Source organism: Anticarsia gemmatalis, chromosome 22, assembly GCF_050436995.1.
Source record: "Anticarsia gemmatalis isolate Benzon Research Colony breed Stoneville strain chromosome 22, ilAntGemm2 primary, whole genome shotgun sequence".
Classification (NCBI taxonomy): Eukaryota; Metazoa; Arthropoda; class Insecta; order Lepidoptera; family Erebidae; genus Anticarsia; species Anticarsia gemmatalis.
The window spans coordinates 4,413,614-4,419,613 of NC_134766.1; the positions used below are offsets into that span (position 1 = coordinate 4,413,614).

The window sequence follows — 6,000 nt, forward strand, 5'->3', positions numbered from 1 at the left end:
TAATGTAGATTAAAAATAAAAAAGGGCCAAGTATTGAACCTTGTGGCACACCCATTTTAACCACCGACCCAGCAGATCGTACACCGTTTACGTCGACTTTCTGAATCCTATTATTCAAATAGGAGATAAGAAGATTCAGAGCCGCATTTTGTACACCGTAGTGATGTAGCTTCCTGATTAATGTTTCATGCGGGACGCAGTCAAACGCCTTGGATAAATCACAGAAGATGCCAAGAGCATCGTGTGAGTCCTCCCAGGCATCAAAAATATGGTTTACAAGCTCAACACCAGCATCGATAGTGGAGCGACCCCTCGTAAAACCAAATTGTTTGCTATGTAATAATTTATTTTTACTAAAAAAACTAAGTAACTGATCTAATATTAATTTTTCAAAAATTTTACTGAATGTTGGCAGTACAGAAATAGGTCTAAAGTTAGTGGGGTCAGATGTACTGCCTGATTTGAAGAGTGGTATTACTTTACTATCTTTCATTCGATCAGGAAACACACCACCACTTACACATTCGTTAAATATTACAGCTAATTGGGGTGCAACTAAGTCAATAATAGTTTTTGTAATAACTACTGAATTACCCCAAATGTCTACAGTATTTTTCACATTTATAGTATTAAAAGCTTTTATAATGTCTACATGCGAGACATAGTCAAACCTAAAAATTGCATTACAGATATTAACATTTTCTTTCAGAATTGATTCAGCAACAGTAGGTGACGAGTTCAAAGATTCGGTAGTCGAGACTGGAATGTCAGTGAAAAACTCCTCAAAAGCTGTGGCCACATCGGAATCCGTTGAGATGGTGTTGCCACCAACATTCAAGCTAAACTCACGATCATGGCCCTTTACATTTCCAGTCTCACCATTTATTACTCTCCAAGTCATTTTAATTTTGTCATTACTATTTTTAATCTTTGAACTCAAGTAACGAGACTTAGCTAATTTACAGACCTGTCTAAATAATTTTGCGTAATTTTTTACATATTCTTGAAAATGTTCACTTCTATTGTGATTCCTTTCCTCATACAGCTCGAAAAGTTTTCTCCTACTCTTATATATGCCTATAGTAGCCCATTCACTAAAGGTAGCGCTATCTTGGACCGTAACCGTTCTGGAAGTAAACACCGAGTCAAATTCAGTGCAAAATGTATTAAAAAAGTTATTGTACATATCATTAGGATTACTGTGCTTTTTTATAAGTGGTAAATTAGAAGCAAGTTTATTTTTAAAACTTTCAAAACGTCAAGGTAAGGTCGAGTTTCAAACGTAAGGTCGTTTAAGAATGAATAAAGTAAAATATCAGCAATAATAGCTTGCTATACGATTTCAATTGTTATACTTGTTCAAATTTTAAGGTTAATGGCGAAACGTGGGTGGTAAACTAACTTCTAAACTACATTTTAGATGTATCGTGCACTGTGATAAGATGTCGGACTATAGCTAGTCTTGCTTAAATGCTATACCAAATTTTAAAAAATATTGCCACAACGATAGGCGAGTAGTAGTCGCCTAGACGGACATTTAATTCAAAGATTTTTTCGGAAACTGAATCGTAAGTCAAGGTTAAAATTAATACAAAACATATTAGGTCGGGGAAAAAGTCTTTTCGCATTATAGTATGTATGAACTTGTAATAAAATCTTTTCTCTACACAAAAAAGCTCGATATTTATGGGTACCTCACGAGCGCACTGGAAGAAAGCTAATGAACCGTGTACTCATTTGTGATTCTTGAAGTCAAAGAGATTTTATTACCAGTTCATACATACTATAATGCGAAAAGACTTTTTCCCCGACCTAATATTTATACTAACGCCCATCAATCGACTATTACTACCTTCTTGACAACTGTGACATAATTTATTCAAATAAAACGGCCAGCCTTCTACAATATGACCTCGACGACGTTGCTTCACCGCGCCAAATGTATTCCATGCACGGTACCGGTACAAAGTTACATAAAGCAGACAAACAATATCGAGGAAACTGAACTAAACTATTGGTATATTCTTTGTACTAGATTAGTATATTAATAGAGAGAAGCTCGTGGCTTAGTTAACGACAGGCACGCGGATCGATCTCTGATGTTAAGCCACGTTTGCCGAGGTTGTTCTGTGGATGGGTGACCATCTTACTCATATCGACTTCCTTCGTGTTTCGGAGGGTACGTAAAATTATGGGCCCCGGCTGTCATTTTCGAAGATCTTTGAAAGTCGTTAACAGTAGTGAGAAGCTTAAAAGTCTGACAACCAGTCTTACCGAAGGGTATCGTGTTATAACCCAGGTATTGGGTTGTGGAGGTCAGATAGGCAGTCGCTCCATGTAAAGCAATGGTATCCAGCTGCATCCGGTGAGACTGGAAGCCGACTCCAACGTAGTTTGGAACAAAGGCTAAGCCAATATACATATAGGTACTTATTGCTTTTATAAAATTCGCCTAAGTCAAGTTCCAACGTGAGCTATTTCACAAAGGTCTCGCTAAAGTTCAGGTTATTTTCGCCCGTTCTATGAATAAAACCTTTTTATTACTCCAAGATATTTACGGCGTTTCATGAAGTTATTCTCAAATAAAATCTATTATGTTTCAGACATATTTTCAGTTTAATAAAGGTTTTTAACATAGACTTTTTTATGAAGGCTATGAAAAGGTTTGATCATCAAGTTTTTTTTCGGCTGCGGGGTAATGTGACTGCCAAAACCGAATGGTGTGTGCATTAAATAACATACGAGCCTACTCAATAGGCTCACAAAATTCGGACCAGTAGTTCCTGAGATTAGCAAGTTCAAACAAACAAACAAACTCTTATTATAAAGAGAAAAAACAATTATTATAAAGCTGGGAAGCTTTATAATAATTGTTTTAGTTTTCAGTATACAGGTACACTCGCTTTTACTTTACTCTCATAGTCCGGTGCTTGCCATAGCTAAACCGTCACGTCCTGGGAGGTGGTATAACATAACATATTATACGACAACGTTTTATAACATTTAATTTGTACAGTAATTTTTTTAAATGTCCGTCCCACTGCTGCGCTCGTGTCTCGGGTTAAGGGAGAAGTTAGGTCTTGAGTCCATCATCCATCATCATCAAGTGCTGGAGACTTTGTACGCCCTCAAGAAATGAATATGCTATAGAACTTTTTAGGTATGCAAGGTTTCATCACGATATTTTTCCATCACTGTAAGAGTAAGTTATAATTGACAGATAACTTGTCTCGAGTTCGAACCGTCGACCACTTGCGTGGGAGGTGCCAGTTTATACCACTGCTTTAAATAATGTAAATAGACATGTAATAGCAATCTATACTAATATTATAAAGCTGAAGAGTTTGTTTGTTTGATTGTTTGTTTGTTTGAACGCGCTAATCTCAGGAACTACTGGTCCGATTCGAAAAATTATTTCATTGTTAGATAGCCCATTTATCAAGGAAGGTTATAGGCTACATATCATCACGCTACAACCAATAGGAGCAGAGTACCAGTAAAAAATGTAACAAAAACGGGGAAAATTTTGACCCATTCTCTCTTATGTGACGCAAACGAAGTTGCGCGGGTCAGCTAGTGTATCATAATATTTTATTCAGTATTAATCTTATATATAAAATTCCCATGTCACAATGTTAGTTACCGTACTCCTCCGAAACGACTTGACCGATTTGAAAAAATATTTTAGTGTTAGATAGCCCATTTATCGAGGAAGGCTATAGGCTATATATCATCGCGCTACAATAGGTGCAGAGTACCTCTAAAAAATGTTTAAAAAACGGGGAAAATTTTGATCCATTCTCTTCTATGTGACGCAAGCGAAGTTGCGTGAGTCAGCTATGTATGCAAGATATGAAACTATTTTCGTGAAAAAATATACAATATTCTCTCTGTATTTCGGTAGAGTCTTTCATGTTTTGTTTCTCATTAACTCGACGGCTCAACGTGACCGTCTGTTACTATTACAAATACGCATTTATCTTTGTTTAGAAATGTCCAATAATAGCTAAGTTTTTGTACAATATTAATATGTATCTAAACGATATAATTATATTAGGTTTTCAATTTTAGTGTCATAAATATATTGAATTAAAAATTTATTTGTGTTACCACACGTAATAATTTGGAGTAAATAATTTTTTAAAGGTATTAATTTAACAATTATTTCGAGATTTAAATTATTCAAAAGCATTTTATATTGTTCTAGTGCTCAATTTTATTTTATATTACAAATCATTATATTTCCTCTCGTATTTATGAAACGAACATCAAAGCAATTAGAAATAAATTCCATCCCAACAGAAAATAAAATATTGAATGGCGAAATCATTAGTCAACTGTCTGACATTCCAGTGAAAATGATTGCTTCTAACGATCTCTCATTCTTCAACCTTTCATTTGTCACCATATTAACGTTGTTTGAAACCAGGACAAAAACAAACAATGTTAAATAAAAACCTTCGTAAATACACTACATATTTAAACATCCTTCCAAATCTATCAAGGACTAAGAGAACACCTTGGAAAATTCCAAATTAAATTCAAAAGGCACTGAAAGACATCCAACCTGTTTTCACAGACACGCGCTTCACGACAATAAAACCACGTTGACGAATCATTCACACATTATAATATTAAAAAGATTATTATCTATAATAGTAAAACGACTCACCTTTATTCCGAGTGTATTTGTTGAAATTGTGAACAACAATTTGTTTATATTTGACGTAAACTCGCGACTTTCGACCGTAACGGACACCCGACGCGGGCGAGCCCCAAATGAGGAATGAATGAATTCAGGGGTTGCTACGGTGGGCGGGGCTGCTCCGGACGACACAACCCGACTGAATACGAGAGCTTTTATCCTCGAAAATTCACTATAAAAAAACTGTCTTCTCAATTTTGTCGTGTTGTGGAAAACTCTACATGATTCTGTGAGCAACCTACCCGTTTTAGAAGTTATATGCCTTTTAAATGTTCGCATAAAACTGTGTGTTACTTAATTTGGTGGGTTGTTTTATATTTATCGTTGAGACGGCTATTGAAATATTTCGCAGAATCGTGGCATCATAAAACACGAAATGTCCCTCGTATAGTGTTGTGTGCATTCTTGTGGTATGTCCGAGGTACACGTACTGAAATGAGACGTTTGACGAAATGGAGCGATCATGATGATACTAAAATGGATATTAGGGCTCTTTATTGAATTAAGTAGTCATTTCATTGTGGCATGGTTTATTAGTATTTGATTTGCCTCTGGGAACTCTGGAAAAGGTTGTACCTATTATGGTGTTAGATGTTTAAAATAACATAGTAAGATTAAAGAATACTGAATGAAATATCAACTTGAATACTACTCGCCTCCAATAATTTTAATTTATTTCATTTTGAGTAGTTTGAAAACGTCAACAAATTATAGTAGACTACCTATATTCATTACTTATATTTAATATTTTAATTCAACATTCTACATATTTTACTAGCAGATATTCTATCAGCCTGTAAAATATTCTAATCGATGCAGCCGTTTCGACGAGTAACAGGGAAATTACTTTTTCACGTGTAAGAAAAATATACTTATTCCACAATTCTTGAATTCTTCTCCTATAAATTTTGGGGACATTTCCGTAATGCATTTTGCGTTTAAAATGTCCGCACTTTAAAAGTAAAAAAATATATATTTACTAGTTCCCGCCCGCGACTCTGCCCGCGTGGACTTTAGTTACATGGCTTTTTGCTCCCATAGGATTATAGGAATAAAAACCTTTGTTGTCAAACAGACTTTGTACAAAGTTTTATCCAAATCCGTTCAGTGGTTTAGGCATGGACAAGAAGCAGACAGACATACAGACAGACACAATTATATTAGTAGGGATACGAGCGATACGTGATTCACATATTTATTATAACTTGTACTTCAAGGCTTCTTTATATTACGTATCTTTTGAGATGTAAAATCGCTTCCGTGAGAGAATTTTCTAGAACAGAATGTAAAATGGC

General features: G+C 35.2%; 1 protein-coding gene across 2 annotated transcripts in view; it reads right to left on the reverse strand.

The window, feature by feature from the left end:
* Cbp53E (Calbindin 53E) overlaps positions 1 to 4,788 on the reverse strand; it is a 95,239-nt gene extending 90,451 nt beyond the window's left edge. For both annotated transcript variants that reach the window (XM_076129438.1, XM_076129437.1), the window contains exon 1: positions 4,673 to 4,788. The gene's annotated coding sequence lies outside the window, so the exon portion shown is untranslated. The remainder of the gene's footprint in view (positions 1 to 4,672) is intronic.
* Positions 4,789 to 6,000: the final 1,212 nt, after the last annotated feature.